The 21,070-nt window shown below is 45.6% G+C and overlaps 1 protein-coding gene across 6 annotated transcripts in view; it reads left to right on the top strand.

The window, feature by feature from the left end:
* SETDB1 (SET domain bifurcated histone lysine methyltransferase 1) overlaps nt 1–21,070 on the top strand; it is a 214,653-nt gene that overhangs the window by 17,201 nt on the left and 176,382 nt on the right. For 4 of the 6 annotated variants that reach the window (XM_068253256.1, XM_068253262.1, XM_068253258.1 and 1 more), the window contains 2 exons: nt 712–816; nt 896–943. The gene's annotated coding sequence lies outside the window, so the exon portion shown is untranslated. The other 2 variants (XM_068253260.1, XM_068253263.1) reach the window with 2 other exon arrangements.

Genomic DNA, 21,070 nt, shown 5'->3' on the forward strand with positions numbered 1-21,070 from the left:
AAAACAAAAAAACATTACAATAAAAAAAAACATGTAAATATTTACCTAAGGGTCTAAACTTTTTAAATATCAATGTAAAGATGAAATATTTCTATATTTTTTTTATTTTAAACTTGTAAATAGTGATAGATGCAAAACGGAAAAAATGCACCTTTATTTCCAAATAAAATATTGTCGCCATACATTGTGATAGGGACATAATTTTAACGGTGTAATAACCAGGACATATGGGCAAATACAATGCGTGAGTTTTAATTATGGAGGCATGTATTATTTTAAAACTATAATGGCTGAAAACTGAGAAATAATGATTTTTTTCAGTCTTTTTCTTATTCTTCCTGTTAAAATGCATTTACAGTAAAGTGGCTCTTAGCAAAATGTACCCCCCAAAGAAAGCCTAATTGGTGGCGGAAAAAACAAGATAAAGATCAGTTCATTGTGATAAGTAGTGATAAAGTTATAGGCTAATGAATGGGAGGTGAACATTTCTCAAGTGAAAACGACGGAACGCAAATGGGTTAAATATGTAACAGGTTCAGTTTAAAGTACCCCTGAATCAGGGAAAATGATTAAAACAAAGCCCATGGTAAGCAACATTACCCCCTCGCGAGTGTCCAGATGCTGCTTGTTGTCCTTTTTTTTTTTTTTTTTTTTTTTTTGTCCTTGGTTCTCTAGTTATTCAACTTGATCTCTCTTTCGACTACTTTACAGGAAGTTCCTCTGAGGAGTGCATGCGCTGGGGAGATAAGAGGACTGGTCACAGGGAATGGGAAGGGTCCTGAGGACAACTAGCAGCATCAGGAGACTCAAGAGGAGGTAAGCCACTGCCCCAGAACAAGGATGCAGATCACATGCTCTGACTAAAGTTTGACCACACATTGTTTACTCTTTCCAGGTTGGCGAATCAGACTCTATGGAACCCATAAAAGCACAGGACAACCAGGTAATTGGCATTTTTTAAAAGTTGATATGTCAGCCTTCCTATCCAACTCACTACAGGATCATTGTGAGAAAATCTTCATATGGTAAGACTGGACACGATTGTACAATCACAGCTGTACTGTATATTTCCAGATTAAAAGATGAATCTGCCAGTGTGGAAACTAGAATAATGCAATAGGGATTAGAGATGTCAGTCTCCATACGCCTTCTATTTTATGCTGGGGATACACCACGAGTTTTTTGGCAGATAGATGGCTCGATAGATAATTTCCAACAGGTACGATCTGATTTTGATTGTTTTTCGGATCGATTTTCTCGAGTGAACAGAAATCGATCAGAAAATCAATTGGAATAAAGTTTGTAAAATCAATCAGAAAGTAAATCTGCCGAAAAAAATCTCATTGTGTATTCCCAGCATAAGATACCCTTTGAAAACAACAGGGCATTGGCTCTAACTAAAGGTGTGTACATGCCTTTGCCTTACAGTGTTCTCCTCAGAATTTTTTCAGCCGGGTGGTATGAAAAAGTAGCCGGGTGAGGCAATATGAGAAAATGCTGGGCTGGTACTTCTGTGCACAACTCTCCTTGTAGCATAGGAAGAGGTGAGCCGATGACAGCCGGGTGCTCATCAAAAGTAGCCGGGTGGAGCACCCGGCTAAAAGAGCCTGGGGAGAACACTGCCTTATGTCACCCATCGGGACCTGATCCCCTTGGATGACATTGTACAGATGTGTGTCAGCTGTTTAGCTGAGGTGTTCTGTTGCTAGGGGCGGAAGGATTACTGGGTGGGGTGTACGTCACGCTCTGTCTAGATCAGTGTTTCTCAACATTTTATTGGTATGTACCTCTTTTAAAACCCTGTACTTACCAAGTGTACCCCCTTGCATAGTAAACATTATCACAAGTATATATTTTAATCGTAGTAAATGATAATTGGTTCTAAACAATTTTCAAGCATTTACTATTGCTTTTCATTAGCTAAAAAACTAACTTGGTGTTGCTTAAATAAGATTTATAATTTTCTAAAACTGTAAATTTGTTATTCTTGGTTAAGTATATCAAACCTGAGTACCCCCTGGACCCATAAGAAGTACCCCCTGGGGTACGCGTACCACACGTTGAGAACCTAGGGTCTAGATGATCTGCCAGACGGGTCGTTTGCGGCGGTCGGGGGCTGCTTTGCACACTCTTGGTTATCAGCTGAGGCAGTAATTACCAGTTGCCTCAGCTGACATTGGTCAAGCGTGTAAATGAGCCTTGAGTGACTAAACTGTACAGTAGTGCTATACCATATATGTGTGTATGATATTGTACTATATTGCATCGAAGGTTGTGGGTACTGAACTACAGTGACACATTTACAACATCTTATGAAGGATATTCATTGTAAACTCATACAAACTTCTATATACTTATGTATATTTTTCATCTGTTATGTAATCTTATGTCTGCTAGCTGGAGAGATTTACTACGTGATATTTTATTGTGCTCAATTTCATTCAATTATTTTATTTCACTTCATCCATTCATTTAGGAACATTTTTTACTAGGAACAGATTTCCAACATTTTTTACTAGGAACAGATTTCCAATAGATTTCAGTATGAAATCTATTGAAAATCTATATGATGGCATTTGTTTGTCATCAGATTTCTATTAGGTCCAATGGAAAATGGTAAGCCATCTCAACAGATCCACCTAGATTTTCCAGCATGTCAGATCGATTGAAATCTGCCGCAAATCAATCGATCGGGCAACCGATTTGCGGTCGATATCGATTGGCCGATAATTGGCTGAGTGTATGGGCCCCTTTAGTCTTGGTGATGTAATATAAGGTTTTAGATTTCTGTGTAGTGTATTAAAGTATTGAACTCTTGGACAGGACACAAGGGAAACAGAGAGAAATGTACCATGTATGTATTTAGAGAGTTTAGCCTGTCTAATCCCCCCTCATCTGTGTCTAATCACTAGTTGTAATTTGATCTCTTCCCTGTGTCAGCTGACTGCCATGGCAGAGAGCTAATAGGTATACACATAATGTTAATAATATGTCTGCTTCCATGAGAGCAGGAAGTAGACAAACTGCAGATTTATTGCAGGATTTGTATCAGCTGTGACAAAAATGTTTTTCTTTAAAGGTCATTATGCTGTTTCTTATTTTTTAGAGGGGCGAGAGGAAGTTCTGAGTTCATGTCCACTTTAATCCACATTTCTGAGATCCTCCTGAATGAGACACATGAAGCTAAAAAATAAGGCACAGAGATGTGAAGATTGGTGTCACACTCACCTTTCCTCATTCCGGTCTTAGTGTTGGCATGCTTCAGTGTCCACACGCACTGATAGCTGAGGTCATGTAATTCCAGTTGGGGGATATGGGCATGTAGGTGCATTGCAGTGTTGGGCTTTGCATGTGCAGCTTACGACTGACACTTCTGCATATGTGCAGTACATGGAAATGCATGACAACGCTTTAGCAGCTAGCTTACAAAGGCCCCCTCCATACAGCACTCATTGCTGACAGGTTTTGTTGTTGTGCCTAACCGTACCTGGTATATTGCTGTGTAATTTGGTCTGGCGGTCTTATTATATTTAGGCTTCCGTTTCCTTACCTGGCTTGTCTGACTCTCCTTTGTCTACTGTTCTCACTTGGTTTTAGCCTGTAAACCAAACTTTGTATGCTGTTTGTCTGTACTGACCTCAGCAAGGGAACTTGTTATCTGCCTGTTCTGACTTTGGCTAGTGACATTAATTACAACCGCATGCTGCCTGCCCCAGAAATGGATTAAGTTGAAATGGTGCCCTAGGCAAGATAGCACTTTTTGCCCACCGTTGATGGTCACCTGGCTTTGTTAGTTAGATTTGGTGAGGGCTAGCATCCACCAGGCCCTTGGAATATCTCCAGGCCCTAGGCACCTCCCTAAGTTTGCCTTGTGGATGTTTCAGCTCTGCCTGCCACAATCACAGATTGCCTATTGGCTATGGTTGCTTCTTCCGCAACATCTGGAAGCAGCTCCACATCAGTGTTCCCCTATTCTTTATGTCTTCAGTGGAGAAATCCCAGGGGCTGCAACCTGGTAGCCACCAACAGTAAATAATTTGACAATTTGCATTGTCCCTTGCCGTGATGAAGAGATTTTCTGCATTTCCTTCCTGATTTAGTTAGCTTACCAGGAACTGCACCAAACATACATACCATATTTTTCAGACTATAAGACACACTTTTTCTCCCCAAAAGTGGGGGGAAAAGTCAGTGAGTCTTATAGTCTGAATGTATCCTTTTGGGGGATCCCCCTGTGGTGTCCTCCTCTGTTCCATGTGTGTGCCGGGTGCCCACTGCTCTAGTCTATTTGTGCTGAAGTACCTGCACATAGAGAGGCAAAGCCCCGTGTGTCCATCCTCCGCCTCGTGTCCCCTTTGCAAAAAAAAAATTACACTCACATAGACACAGTGCCTGCCGCTCCAGTCACGTGGTGCAGAAGTAGCCGCACTTACTGAAGCAATAAAAGGCTTTAGAGGAGTGATCGATGAATCAGGTGGGAGGCGCTGTCTTAGGTCCACCAATCACGTCTGCACACTGCTCTGCTCAATCTCATTGGAACCGCTGGTCTTGGCGAGACCAGCGGTTCTAATGAGATTGAGCAGACCAGAGTGCAGACGTGATTGCTGGACCTAGGACATCGCCCCCCGCCTGATACGTCAATCGCTCCTGTAAAGCCTTTAATTGCTTCTGTAAGCGCGGCTACTTCTGCACCACGTGACTGGAGCGGCAGACACTGTGTCTATGTGAGTGTAATTTTTTTTGCACAAAAGATCAAAGGGGTCACGGGGCAAAGAATGAACAAACGTGGCATTGCCTCTCTACACAGGGCACACACAGGGGCAGAGGACATACACACAGGGGCAGAGGAGGGCAGGAGGACACAAGGAGATCACAGGGAGACCAGAGAAGGACACTGGGACTAGAGGAGGACACAGGGCAGGGGGATCACAGGGAGACTAGAGAAGGACACTGGGAGCAGAGGAGGACACAAGGGGATCACAGGGGAACCAGATGAGGACACTGGGAGACCACAGGGGGACACAAGAGGCCCAAGGGGAACATAATAATTGGCAGGGTGGAGCGTCTTATAGTCCAAAATACGGTACATGAAAAATAATAGAATATATGAGCAAGCACTGGGTCACTCAGGCCCAAACCTATATCTTAAATATAACAATTTCTAAAATGTAACTTTTATTGGTTCTTAAAATTATTGCAAACTAGGCTTAACACCTATATAAAGTGCAGTGTCACTAATGTGGAGAGGAATCAGGAAGATAGAAATAAAGATACAGTGTACACCCTGAAAACCTAAGGACTGGTTGACACGGGTGTATGCCCCGCATTTACCACCGGCGTTCGGGACTGGGTGTTAAACGCTCCCATTCAAGTGAATGGGAGCGTTTGTACCAGGCTTTTACTCGCGTTTGCATGAACCTCTGATCGCGTCGCTCTCTCCCCACTGCAGTTCACTCCCCCTGCTGTCTATATGACGGCAGAGCTCTGTGAGCCAGTCAGGAACCAATGCGTGATCACTGCGAGCCAATCCCATAGGCTTACATTGATGGCTCCTGACTGGCGCACAGAGCTCTGCTGTTATAGGGATGATTGAGAGAGGGGCCTGCGGTGATGGGAGAGCGGTGTGACCAGCGAGAGTGACGAGTATGTGCGGTAATTTGTTGGGAGGCGGCGTATTATGGCACCAACAGTCTCTGGCCCTTAGACCTGGCTACCTACCTACAATAATCTGCTGGGTATTCTGAAGACAGATGGGCACTGTGCAGTGGGTGACACAGGACAAATAATGTAAAAATGCACAAGGGGGTACATTTATACACTAGGGGGGTTAGCAGTGAGGCAACAGACGCAGGCGTTTCCCGAGCGATTTCATGTTGAAATCAATCGGGAATTGGCTTGCTGTGTATGGGCAGCCGATAGATCTTTCTCTAATCAGATTCGATCAGAGAGAGATTTGCAGCAGCAAGCAAGTTTTTTTTCACTGCCTATCAACTGCCTGTGGAAAAGAGGCCTAAAAGATTTGATACTTACCCGGGGCTTCCTCCAGCCCCATCCCGGAGACACGAGCGGGAGTTAGGACACAGGTGCAGTTGCAATTTGTCTAGTTCGATGAATAATTGGATGGTGACTGGTGTAATTGTAAAGAACAGCGCGGGACTGGACAGCTGCAGCGGTCGGTACAATCCCCAGGTAAGTGTCAGTTTTTGTTTTTAAAATGCCCTACAGAACTCCCTTAAATAAACTCGGCTACTTCCAAATGCACCAAAACAATTGGATGTTTATCATTTAATTGTAAAATGCTGCTGCAGTATAATGCAGAAGCACATGAGCAGACTGATCAACATATTTAGTGCCAACTCACACACGCTTTTGCACTGCTACATTTACAAGGTGGGGGTGAACTATGGCTGCCTATAGCGTGCAGGATTCATGTGGCAACTTCTACTAGGGGGGGGGGGGGGGGGGGGGTGACGGCATCTGGCTGCCTATACTGGGAGAGGTGGGCAACCTTTTCATGACATCACTTGCCGTGGTAGACATTTAACCTAGAACCTGCCCTGGGCAGAACTGTAAGTTAATTTTTACTCACAAGACTACTTCCAACCTGTGCCTCCGTCCAGCCATTCCGGCTACCAGCCACAAGGGGGAGCTCCGGGTGTAATTACTGTTAGGACAGCCACATTCTTTCACTTGTTTGTGAAATGAGTCTGTAATGCTGGGCATACACAGAGTTTCTTTTCTTTATCAATCGAGCCGCTGATGGCTCGATTGATAATATCTGACAGGTCTGATGACCTGCTGGATAGATTCCCCGCTCGAATTGAGTGACTGATAAGGAGTGCCGACGGGGACGAGTGGGAATCAATCTGCGCGGACGAGCGGGGATGCACCGGCATCGAGCCAGAGGCTTGATCCGGCACATAATTGCATCCTTGTATGCCCAGCTTAAGGGGCAGGTATACCTGCAGTCCAGCAACACGTCCATCTCCTCTACCGCTGAGTCTGCGAGGAGCGGATCCTCGGGGAGGCTATGTTGCTGAGCAGCTGTGTGATGTCATGTCCTGGGCGCCGCTGTGGATGGCACATGCAACCACATGTGACCACACCCCAATTGCCTTCCCATGCAGGTGTATACCTGCAGCCTATCAATACTACCCCAGTAACTGCTCTACACTTCTGTTATCATTGGGGAACACAGAGTATGGTGGAGGATGGAGGTGAGACATTATAAAGGAAAGAAGAAGGAGCATGTGTGCTGCTGTACATTTACAGTATGTAGTAATGTCTTGAAATGCAAAAAGGCTGAGCACTGTAATCGTGTATAATATATGCATAATGTGATTAGTGAGGAATTAATAATTCTCGGATTTGGTGTGTGTGGAGGTGGAGCTGACTGCAGGTGGCTGTACATCTGTCAACTTGCCAGATTGACCATCCAATTTGTTAATTATGTTTGAATCGGATAAAATCGGTGCTGCCAAGAGCATGCATTGGTCGAATGTATTGATTGGGCATGCTGGGAAATCTTGAGTCAACGTGGTTGATTCTTTGCGCGGCGGTAACAGCCAGGGCCGGCCCGCCCATGAGGGTGAGGCGGGTTCCTCAGGCGGCAGCAAGTGGAGGGGTGGCACCAGACATAAAGAGGAAGTGTGACTGTGGAGAGGAGGGAGAGTGCAGGCTGCAGTGCAGACTCTGCAGTGAAGTCCGGCTGCTCCTGTGGTGCCCGACCTCGCCTCCGACCCCGTGCCTGCACTGCACACACGGTGAGTGGCCCTCCGCTGAGACCGAGTCTGCCCGGACTGTGTTCTGGGACCCGCGGCCGCCCCCCATTAGGCTGTGTGCACCGCCCGCCTGTTCTACTGCCACGTGCCACCCATGATGCCGCCGGGCCCTGCCTCCGAGTCCGACGACTCCGAGCTCTGCGACCTCTCCTGTCTCCTCCAAAGCTGTGACGCAGCGCTGCATAAGCCTGCTGATGGCGGCGGCTGCCGCCCGCTCTGCTGCCCTGGCCCTGCCTGATTGTCACGGACACGGACGGTCCCAGCAGGAGGGGAACAGCGCGGAGATGAGGGAGAGCTGTGCGGACGGCGGGGAAGGGGGGCAATCTCCCCCCTCCTTCCCTCATCTTAGGTGCTCTCCCTCCCTCGCTGTCCCCTCCATTACTGTCCGGGTGGCTGGCAGCGGCGGGCGGGACTTACCTCCGTCTCGCTCCAGCGCCGGAAGTTCGGGTGTGCAGCCGCTGCTCTGGTCTGGACCAGACCGGAGTAGCGGCAGATCCATCCGGCGCTGCGACGAGACGGAGGTAAGTTCCGCCCGCCGCTGCCAGCCACCCGGACAGTAATGGAGGGGACAGCAAGGGAGGGAGAGCACCTAAGGTGAGGGAAGGAGGGGGGAGATTGCCCCCCTTCCCCGCCGTCCGCACAGCTCTCCCTCTTCTCTGCGCTGTTCCCCTCCTGCTGGGGGGGACACCTGGCTACCTACTCTGGGGACATTTACCCCTGCCTACATATACTGGGGACACATATACACCTGGCTACATATACTGGGGACATATACCCCTGCCTACATATACTGGGCATATATACCCCTGACTATATATACTGGGCACATATACCCCTGGTTACATATACTGGGCACATATAACCCCCTGACTACATATACTGGGCACATATACACCTGGCAACATATACTGGGCACATATACACCTGGCTACATATACAGGCACATATACCCCTGGCTACATATACTGGGCACATATACCCTATACTGGGCACATATACCCCTGGCTACATATACTGGGCACATATACCCCCGACTACATATACTGGGGACATATACCCCCCACTACATATACTGGGGACATATACCCCCCACTACATATACTGGGCACATATACCCCTGTTTATATATACTGGGGACATATACCCCTGACTACATATACTGGGGACATTTACCCCTGACTACATATACTGGGGACATATACCCCTGACTACATATACTGGGGACATATACCCCTGGCTATATATACTGGGGACAGATACCACTGGCTATATATACTGAGAACATATACCCCTGGCTACATATACTGGGCACATATACCCCTGGCTACATATACTGGGCACATATACCCCTGGCTACATATACTGGGCACATATACCCCTGGCTACATATACTGGGGACATATACCCCTGGCTACATATACTGGGGGCATATACCCCTGCCTACATATACTGGGCACATATACCCCTGGCTACCTGTTCTGTGGACATCTCTACCCCTGGCTACCTGTTCTGGGGACATCTATACTGCTGGCCACCTATTCTGGGGACACATATAGACCTGGGGCTACCTATTTTTGGGGAACCACTGCTGTCAGATTGAGTGTATTTTGGGGAACTGGTGCCAGGTGAGAGGTGTCTACCATATTAAGGGGGCATTCTGCCTATTTATGTGAAATACTGGCTATTTATGTGCCTCATGACTGCTGAATTTGTCTTGTTGGGGGCCTCATGGTTACTGAATTTGTCTTGTTGGGGGCCTCATGATTTGTTGGGGGCCTCAAGATGGCTGAATTTGTCTTGTTGGGGGCCTCATGATTGCTGAATTTGTCTTGTTGGGGGCCTCATGTTTGCTCATGATTGCGGAATTTGTCTTGATGGGAGGGCTCATGATTGCTGAATTTGTCTTGGAACATGCTGGAAGGTACATACGGAGGGTGGGTGAGCGTGAGCCTGCTAACCTCCATGTACATTTGGCTCCACCCATAACCACGCCCACATTTGGCCACGCCCCTCCACCTTAGGGGGCACATTAATAGTCTTTGTCCCCGGGCGCTGAAAACCCTAGCTACGCCTCTGCGGGGGAAGGGGGTGGGTTGTCGACCGGGGGGCGCCTTCACGATCTTTGCCTCAGGCAGCAGAAAGTCCAGGACCGGCCCTGGTAACAGCGTGCGATAAACATGAATGACAAATGTGATGGAAACACCCACAGCTCTCCCTCCAAATGTATTATGTACCCCCTGGTGCCCATACTTTACCTGTCCTCTGTCCATCCCAGTGTCTGTACTGTATTTCCACAAATGCACCCCACGTGACTGCCGGCATATAGACATGGGGCGTCTGTGTCACACACGTGCTATACGCCGGTAGTCATGTAAGCGCCAATGCAGAAATTCAGTGCTGACACTCGGGGAACTGTGGAATGGTAAAGTACGGGCATGGGGGGCTCATAAAACATTTTGTGGGAAGGAGGCGGCGAGGCAACATTACAAGGCCATTTCCTGAAAGATTTTATGCGGAAATCAATCAGGAGTCGGCCTGCAGTGTATGGGCAGCCAACAGATCTCTATCTGATCAGATTGGATCAGATAAAGATCTGTCTCTTGGTGGAATCTGTCATCAACGCCAGATGTTTTGGGAGAGCTGGAGTGAAGGCAGTGACTTTAGTGGTGGAGGAAGGTAAGGAGCGTTTTGCTTGAGATTCTAAAATTGGTCAGATACGGTCCTGGATTGGTCAGGTACATAAACACTGTTCATCTTTGCTACCTTAATGGCGTTAAATGTAGTGTTTGTTTTGATGCTATATTATTATTGGAGTCAGAACTATACAAAATATTACACACTCAAGAATCCTATGTGCACTGCATCTTAAATATTGAACTATTGTAATTTCTATTACCAGCCACAAGGGTGCAATTTAAAGTGTACTTGTAGGGAATAAAAAGTGCAGAGTACTTACCTTGGTAAGGGTAAGCCTCTGGATTCTCCGTCCTCCTCCACCGAGCCGTTCTAGCGCTGAGACCCCCGAAAAACCGCTTGTAGACAGTTCTCGCATGCACAAAAGCACGGACCCACTCAGGCTCCAGCGGAAAAAGCCAAGCCCAGTTGGGTCTGTGCTACTGTGCAGGTGCCATGTGGCCACACTTCAGGTCTCATCACTGGATCGGCCTGGCTGAGAAAGATGGGGGAAGCTTCTGGAGGAGGAGGATCCAGAGACTTCCCTCTCAATGGTGGATTGGGCACTTCCAGCGCAAGGCGACATGGTAAGTGAGCTAGGCTCCATTGCCCTTGCATTACGATGCAGTAAAACAGGGTAACTAAACACCCGTTTTCAATGAAAGTGTAAAAGGGGCTTAAATGATTTTATGGGACAGCAAATGGTCACCCTAAAAAAAAAGGGATCTGCTGATAGCAGAATGAGGTTTACTGCCTGGTCCTCAACAAGGCTGCTGGGGATTTAGGGTGACAAGAGGCACATCCAGGGGCATAGCAATAGGGGGTGCAGAGGTAGCGACTACATCGGGGCCCTTGGGCTGGAGGGGCCCCGAAGGGCTTTCCCTCAACTACAATATTAGCTCTCTATTGGTCCTGTGCTCATAATAATCACTTCTATAGATACGTTGAATAGTGGTAATCATTAACAAAGTGTTCCCCATCCCCTTCTTGCACCTCTGACACTGTAGTTGCCATTGGCAGGTTTTGGTGTGCCGTATCAACTGTTATGTATAGAGTGCTTGGGGGGCCTCATTTTAAAACTTGCATCAGGGCCCACAGCTCCTTAGCTACGCCACTGAGCACATCCAGTGTTGCTGTGGTGGATGACAGCTGCACTGTGCAGGCCCAGTACCATCTTCCCCCTTGTGCTGTGGCGGAAATAGCCGAGCTTGATCTGGTCAGCTCTTCTGCACAGGCGTCTCGTGCCTGAGGCTCAACTATTTCCGCTAGAGCCCGAAGGGGAAGATAGTACTGCGCCTGTGCTGGATCCTCAAGGTATATATTGCTGCATGCTACAGGCGCTACTGAGCCTGCATGCATCCGTCAGTGGATTTTCGGGGGGAGCCAGCGCTGGATAGAGCTACTGTGAAGGACAGGGAAAGCCTCGTTAGGATCCAGAGGCTTCCCATCCTGAGGTAAGTACCTCCAGGGGCATTTTTTATTATTACAGATCATCTTTAACAAGGGCTTATCCGTAATCTGATCAGGGCTGCACTCCTCTTCTGGCACAAGTGTGACCATGTTGCGCCTGTATGAGTAAGGTTGTACTTGTGTAGTAGGCTGGAGCAGATACTGTGCAGGTGAGGCTCTGCTCGCATGGCTGTGTTTGTGCCAGAAGAAGGGGACGGCTCCAAACAGCACAAGGTTCCCAGCAAGCAGCAGAGGACACAGAGGGAAGCCTCTATAGAATGCAGAGGCTTCCCTCTCCTTAGGTGATTGTGTTTCTGAACCCAAGCTTCAGCTCAGGTTTTCCAGTACAGTACATTATCCAGCCACTGCACAGATGAGCATGAAAAGGAGAATGTTGCGTTTGCATGTAAACCATTGTAATTTTGGGGATATTTTTTCTTCCTTTCAAATTATTTCAGATCATTGGGGTTGATCTTAGGCAGAAATGACGGCCTCTGAACGCTTTCCGTAGGTGGCAATGAGAGTCTGGATTCTTGTTGAAGGTATTTTGAACCATTCCTCTTCACAAAACATCTCTAGTTCATTAAGGTTTGATGGTTTCCGAGCATGGACAGCTCTCTTTAACCCACAGATTTTCAATTATATTCAGGTCTGGGGACGGAGATGACCATTCCTGAACGTTGTACTTGTTTCTATGCATGAACACCTTAGTGGATTTTGAGCAGTGTTTAGGGTCGTTGTCTTGTTGAAAGATCCAGCATCGGTGCAGCTTCAACTTTGTCACTGATTCCTGGACATTGGTCTCCAGAATCTGCTGATACTGAGTGGAATCCATGTGTCCCTCAACTTTGACAAGTTTCCCAGTCCCTGCACTGGCCACACAGCCCCACAGCATGATGAAACCACCACCATATTTTACTGTAGGTAGCAGATGTTTTTCTTGGAATGCTGTGTTCTTTTTCCTCCATGCATAATGCCCCTTGATATGCCCAAATAACTCAATATTAGTTACATCAGTCCACAGCACCTTATTCCAAAATGAAGCTGGCTTGTTCAAATGTGCTTTAGCATACCTCAAGCAGCTCTGTTTGTGCTGTGGGCGGAGAAAAGGCTTCCTCTGCATCACTCTCGCATACAGCATCTCCTTGTGTAAAGTGTGCCGAATGGTTGAACGATGCACAGTGACTCCATCTGCAGCAAGATGATGTTGTAGGTTGACCCTGACTGTTCTCACCATTTGTTGCTTCTGTCCGATATTTTTCTTGGTCTACCACTTCGAGCCTTGACTTTTGAACTGAGCCTTTGGTCTTTCGTTTTCTCAATATGTTCCTAGCTGTGCAAACAGACAGCTGAAATCTCTGAGACAGCTTTCTGTATCCTTCAAGTAAACCATGATGGTGAACAATCTTTGTTTTCAGGTCATTTTAGAGTTGTTTGGAGACCCCCATGTTGCTACTCTTCAGAGAAGATTAAAAGAGTAGGGAAACTTACAATTCACCCCCTTAAATACTCGTTCTCATAATTGGATTCACTTGTGTATGTAGGTCAGGAGTTACTGAGCTTGCCAAGCCAATATGAGTTCCAATAATTTGTTCTAAAGGTTTTGGAATCGTTAAAATGACAACAGTACCCACATTTATGCATCTGGCTAATTGTATTTAAACAATTATTGCACACTTTCTGTAAATCTAATAAACTTAATTTCACTTCTCAAATATCACTTTGTGTGTCCCCTATATGATATATTAACAAGGTTGCCCAAACTTTCGTATCCCACTGTATTGGGGGATTACTTCTGATTTCCTATACACTGGGGAGCTACCTGGGGCTATCTGATACTGGAGGGTACCCTCTGACTACCAATATTGGAGGGCTGCTTAACCTCCCTGGTGGTTTATTTTTTCTGCAAAAATTACAGAAATCCAATTTTTTTTAATTTTTTTTTTTATGTTTCATGTAAAGCTACCAGAGTGGTAGCTACATGAAACTCCACTAGAGGGCGCATGTGTCCCTCTAGTTAGATCGTCGCCGGCAACAATAGCAAACAGGGGAACGCGTATATAACGCGATCCCCTGTTTGGCTTCTCCTGTCGCCATGGCGACGATCGGAATGACGTCATGGACGTCAGCCGACGTCCTGACGTCAGACGCATCCGATCCAGCCCATAGCGCTGCCCGGAACTCATTGGTCCGGGCAGCGCAGGGCTTTGGCGGGGGGTCCTCTTCCGCCGCTGCGTGCGGGCGATCGCCGCAGAGCGGCGGGGATCAAGCTGTACGCACGGCTAGCAAAGTGCTAGCTGCGCGTACAGCACTTTAAATGGTAAAAATCGCCCCACCGGGGGTTGAGATCTCCTCCTGCGCGGCATTGCCCGAGCTCAGCTCGGGCTTACCGCCAGGGAGGTTAATACCGGGGGCAACTCTGGCTACTTAAAACTGGCGTGTGTGGAAGGAGGAGGGGGCACAAAGGTGTCTTACTAGCTGCACCCAGGTACTGTGATAAGAATGTTTTTGTCATATTTTTGTTATTTCAAGATACAGATAATGTCACATTTATTTGATTTCTACTATAAGTAAAGCTTTGCTTTACCATGATCACATTCCTGCTTGATATACCTACCTTGCCAATTATTAGAACTACCTTATATACTCTCATATAAGCCTAATTTTTCAGCACAAAAAATATACTGAAAAGTTAACCCTTTGGCTTATATGCAAGTCAGTGGAGCAGAATGGATGGAGGAGCAGGTTTGTTACTGGCAGAGGAAAATACGGATTGTGCACTAGTGATCCTTCTCTTGCCAGCTTACTCCCTGCTGTGTTTGTGCATCCCCTGCAACATAGTTTGCAGAGTCCCCTACTCAAGACCACCTGTGTCCCCTCGCTTTTGGAGCCGAGAGTGCAAGCAGCATTGTCAGCTGTTCAATGATCAGGGATTCTTCCCGTGTGGCAATTGCTGTGTCTCATATCTGACGCCATCTAGTGGCGTCTTGAGACACAGCTGTATCATACTTGGGGCACATCTGGCTATGGGGAGGAGGGCTGACTTGTACTGAGGGCACTTTAGGCTACTGTGGAGAGGGCTATACTGGGGAGAGGGCTTATACGCAAGTCAATCACTTTTTCCTGGTTTCTGAGGTAAAAATGGGGTACCGTGGCTTATACGCTGGTCGGCTTACATGCAAGTATATACAGTATTTACATTAAATGAGATTTCAAGGTGCAAAAACAGCTCAACCAGGCCACAGAATTGGACCAAGTGCTGAAGCATGTTCAGTTACAGCGAGTGGGTAAATGTACCCACACATCACTCGACTATCAGCCTCAGTCAATCGACTATCTGATTCGATCATTATAATTGAATCGGATGAAAATCGGTGCCGCCAAGAGCATGCCTGATCAACGAAGCAGCCAATTTCAGGCCAGAATTGGTCACACGTATCGATCGGACATGATGGTAAATCTTTGATTCTTGATGCTGGCACCACGGAAGATGCTGGAGCTATATAAATCAATAATAATTCTCGATCCGGTATATGGCAGAAACAGCTTGAAATATTGGCATGAGCGAAGGAACCTCTGGCCTTGTCCCTCCTAGTCTTTTATGTCAACCCCTTCCCCCCCCCTCCCCAAAATGCCCTTGCAGTTAAACTTTACCTGTCTGCCGTCTACGCTGAGTGATTTACGCATCCATACGTGACTGCCGTCATATAGCATGTGGTGACATCACACAAGCCCTACGTAGTATAGTACTGGCGACCACGAGGGGTGCAAATGCAGAAGTATGAAGAAACGGACGGTGTGAAAGGTAAGGTATAACTGCACGGGCGCTGGAGGGGGACATAAAACATGAGGGGGGACAGTGGGTGGGGGTGGCGAGGCAGCATTACAGGGCCGATTCCCAAAAGTATTCATGCTGAATTTGATGGGGATTTGGCCTGCGGTTTATGGCAGCCTACAGATCTCTCTCATATCAGATTCGACCAGAGAGAGATCTGTCTCTTTCGTCCATCGGGTACCAAAATCACTGGATGTATGGATACGTTAAGTATTCAACTCAGGTGCTTACAGCAGGTGGGTAAGTATTTAGCACAGGTACTTTCAGTGTGTTGATAAGTATACTTCATAACATAAACTGTTGGGCAGCACCAGTATCAATAATAGCTAAGCTCATTCAATAGAAAATAATACCTAATTGTGTGTGCAGAAAGGATTCACAAAAACCAATATGCCAAACCAACCACAGAAATGACTCCCCCATATACCGCACCACACCAATGTATCAAATATAAAGAGCTTTATTGTTTACATAATTGCACAAAAAAATATAAAAACAATTAAAAAACAATCTCCAGGTTGACACAGGTAATTTAAGCCAATGGCTATAATAAATAACAATGATGAATAAATAAATGGAATGATAAAGCCCAACCCTTCACTCAACCACAATAATCCATGAGTAGAAACACGGATGAGAAAAGTGACACGTGCAAAAGTGCATAGAAGCCACTCCTGATATTTGATACATTGGTGTGGTGCGGTATATGGGGGATTCATTTCTGTGGTTGGTTTGGCATGTTGATAAGTATACAGTGTATGTGCTTACAGTGGAGTGGGCAAGAGTTTCTTTAGGGCCAAGCTAAAATTCCACAAACTCCCAATTGAGATTCTATTGTTGCTACACATACAAATAAGTATCTCATAAGTTAATTTTTCAGTTCATGTTTGCTTTAAAGAGTGCAAGCAGTTGTTTTTAGTCAGCACCAACCCACACTACTGTGCACAGCTGCCAAGGATACTCGATTTTGATCCAAGTGTCAAATACTTTATTGAGGTCCTCAGCTCTATTGCACATATACTGTATATACAGTACAATATATTCTTATTTCAACCATATGGTAATCCAGACATGAATACCCAGTCAAGCTTCCACAAAAGCTATCTCCAGAAGGATTATCTTTTATATCAGCCACTTCTCTCATCCAGTCACTACTCACATGAACAGTGGACCTTCCATCACACAAACTAAAAAGAGTTTTTAATAGTATTTCCATCAATTAAAATGATTCAAAATGTTGCACCGCATAGAAAGTTGAAACTGACATCACAGGCCCAGCAAATTTCAAGCACTTATCAGTATCAAAAGGTGTTGTCTGTACTTTACCCTACCGGTTTCACCGTCAAGGTATACTCCGGGTATATCGCATGGCCTGGCAGCTTCATTGTAGTTATAAAGTGTCTCATCATTCCAGCCCTCCATTTTGGCATCCATGGAAAATGCCATGGTGAAACCAGTAGAGTGAAGCACAGGCATTTAGGTCTGGACTCTTCTGATTAAGCAATGCTATCGTTGATTTGGATGTTTTTAATGTATTCTTGTAGTCATTTTAATATCGAATGTTGAAATTCCTCTTCATTCTAAGTTTAGTAGCATACACCAGAAGGTTTTGGGCCAAAAATCACTGCTATTTGGAATGCTTCATAATGCCCTTCACCTAGACTAAAGGCCGAGTTCCAGCTGAAGAAAAGAAAACCCCAGCATTGTCATCACCATGCTTCACTGTGGGTATGGTGTTCTTTTGGTGATGCAAAATGTTGTTTTTGCACTAAACATCCCTTTTGGAAGTTCAACCTTGGTGTCATCAAACAATAACACATTCAATTTTTGTTTTTTCTTTAACAAATTTTAGCCAGGCCTGGATGTTTTCCTTTCTAAAAACAAAGCCTTCCGTCTTGCAAGTCCAGACATATGGACAGTTCTGGAGATTTCGGTCACACGGAGTACCCAACCAGTACTTGCCAGAACTTTTTGCTGCTTCTTCGGTGTTGCCATAGGTCTCTTAGCAGCCTCCCTGACAAGCTTCCGTCTTGTTTTTTTTCGTCAATTTTGAAGGGATGTCCATTTCTTGGCAATGCCACTGTTGTCCCATATCTTCTCTACTTTTTAATGACTGTATTCACTGTGTTCCATGGTATTCTCAATGCTGTGGAATTTTCTATTACCCTTCTCCTGACTGATACCATTCAACGAGATCCCTTTGATGGTACATGTTTTTTTTCTGTAGCAAATAACTGAGTAAAGGTCAGGAAAATTCCACTAGAACGGCTAATCTTTCATTGGATTTTCTATTAACCAATGACTGGTATGTACCCAAAAAGAGTGAATGCTGTAATGAAAAGTGTACCTGAAATGACATGTGACATGATTAGATAAATGTGTATGTGTTGTGCCATTTTTGCATAAACAAGGCTGTGTTCCTTGTTTTCACTGTAAGCGCTAAGAATTCAGGTATGCAAATAAGTTTCTCCCCAGTCAAACCTCAGTTGAAAAGTTGGACTATACAGTAACTCTCATGTATAACTAATTACAAGCCACAAAACTCTTGCCTGGCAGAGAACAACTTTTGAGTGCAGGAAATAGGTAAAAAGGCCAATAGTTCATGATTACGGGTCTGGAAAACTAAAAGACTTGGTCATTCAGCTGAGCACGTAAGAATATTAACCTTACTTTTTAGTTTTTAAACACAAAATAAAATTGTGGTGTTCTCAAAAAAGTCCTAAAGTAGGAGGACAGATACAATTGTTTATCTCATCAGTTTATTTTCAGTTCAGTTTTGCTTTAAAAGGTGCAGTTTTATCTGAGGGGTTGATTGATTAAGCTACGCTGCTAAAGCAGCACAGCTTAATGTGAGGAGCGCGAGTTATGCGTATGATACGTGCAGTAGTGCAGCCTAGCATGCGCTGCTAACTACCTTGCACTCCATCTAAGTAACAGCCACTCCCCTGAGCCCCGGAGGGTCCAGTGGCTTTAACCTCCCTGGCGGTATGATTCCTTCCTTATTTTAGGGTCTAAGATCGGAACAGTTTTTTCATGTGCTTTTAGATCCCAAAAGCAAGAAAAAGTCATACCATGAGAGAGCCTGGAGCAGCCCCTGCACTTACGCACCTCCCTGGGATCCAGCAATGCAGTTCTCCCTCCGTCCTCCAGGTGGCGTAACCCTATAGTGAGATTGCCGGCTGTTGTCATGAGGTTTTGGACTAGTCCATCTCCTCATGAGTGAAAATAAGATACACAATTGTTATGCCAGCAAACAAATGTCATCTGCAAAGTCCAAGTCTCTCAACCTGTCATCCAGCCCACATTGCAATCCTCTTTTCACCATTCTATTTATAATATAATATAAGACAAGCATAAATCATGCTGGTGGGAAACCACAACCCTGGCAGACATTTATTGGCGTCAATTCACCAGAGGTTACCAACCTATTTATCTCTTGGGAGGTAATTTACCTCCTGTGATATCTCCAAATAGCAATTCTCCAGAAGTATAGGGAAAAATATCGACAGAGATAAATGCAAGAGATAAATGTGAGATAAGTATGAGATAAATAAGTGATAGTTAGTAGTTAGTTTTTCTCCAAATCACAATTCACCAGGGAAGAAAGGGGGTGTGGCCATTCGTTATTTTTTCATCTCTTTATCCCCTGAATGAACCTGGAGATATCGTGGTTTTCACACAGCAGCTGCTGCTGTGGAAGATGGAGCCTTTTGATCTTACTCTGTTAGGCCTGGTGCACACCAAAAACCGCTAGCAGATCCGCAAAATGCTAGCAGATTTTGAAACGCTTTTTCTTATTTTTCTGTAGCGTTTCACCTAGCATTTTGCGGTTTTGTGAAGTGTTTTTGGTGTAGTAGATTTCATGTATTGTTACAGTAAAGCTGTTACTGAACAGCTACTGTAACAAAAACCACCTGGCAAACCGCTCTGAAGTGCCGTTTTTCAGAGCGGTTTGCGTTTTTCCTATACTTAACATTGAGGCAGAAACGCCTCCGCAATCCAAAATCTGCAGCAGCCCGGGAGGTTTGCGTTTCTGCAAAACGCCTCCCGCTCTGGTGTGCACCCATTGAAATACATTACCCAAGCGTATCCGCAGCCGCAAGCGGATCGCAAAACGCAGCCGAACCGCTCTGGTGTGCACTAGGCCTTAGAGCTTGCTTCTATTATGAGGAGACGAAGGCGCAGGAGGAGGGTCTGTTTAGTCGCCCCTCGTATTTTTCGTGAGAGAACAGTTCTTGATAATTTTACTGAGACAGAGGTGGTGAAGAAGTTCAGACTCACCCGTGATATGATTTATTATATGATCTGGCAGTAAAAGGCGGGAATACTCTGGTCAGGTAGTGGTAAAACTCCGCCTCCTACCCACAATGCTTCACTTTAAAGCTTACAGAGAGGAAAAGTATCCCATGTAAATCATTAATACCGATTATCTAACTCTCTGCTTTCTCACACTTTCCTCATGCATATCTCTCCATTATCCCCTGCTATCGAACACTTTTCTCTCTGTCCTCTCACACTGGTGAATTGACTCCAGAGTGTTAAAATACCTCAAGAGATAAACTACCTACCTTTTTTCTCTTAGTAAATCCTCTCTGGTGAATTGACGCCATTGAGTTTACAGTGAATGTATTTCTGAGCTTTCTCTCATGTGAGATTAGACATTCAAAATAGTTGTATTCCTTGAATTATAATTATCTTTATTGGAGTAAAGATAATGACTTCTCAAAGTCAGTAAAAGTAAGATCTAATCTGGCCCTGCCTTCAATCAACACAAATAAAAATTCCATCATGCTTGGTTAGTGCTATGTTTGTGCCCATTTGTGCTGCAAAAATTAAGATTTATGCTGCTTTCATTTTGAAGATAATAGCACTTATTATTTCCAAAACAATACTATCACCCAGCCCCCGCACAACAACCTACAGACATCAAACTGGTATGGTTGGGAGGTGCTCTGCATGTGCTCATTTGTGCTGCAAAAATCCTCTTTCTATCCTTTAAGCTGCATCTACACGCGTAGATGCGGCTCCGATCCTCCTTATCAATCGAGCCGCTGATGCGGCTTGATTGATAAGATCTGACAGGACGGATCTTGCTTCCGCCGATTCCCTGCGACTGGACAATGGCAGGGAATCGAGCGGAAGATAAGCGGCACCGGCGGGGACGAGCGGGAAATCGAATGCGGCGCGGCGAGCGGGGACGCGGCGGGCACGTGCAGGGACGCGGAAGAGGCGATCCGGCGGCTAATCGAGCCGCCGGATCGCAGCCTCATATACGCGTGTAGATGAGGCTTTATAGTTTTTGAGATATTCACGTTTACAGAAAGATCAAAAG

Source organism: Hyperolius riggenbachi, chromosome 9, assembly GCF_040937935.1.
Source record: "Hyperolius riggenbachi isolate aHypRig1 chromosome 9, aHypRig1.pri, whole genome shotgun sequence".
NCBI classification, from domain to species: Eukaryota; Metazoa; Chordata; class Amphibia; order Anura; family Hyperoliidae; genus Hyperolius; species Hyperolius riggenbachi.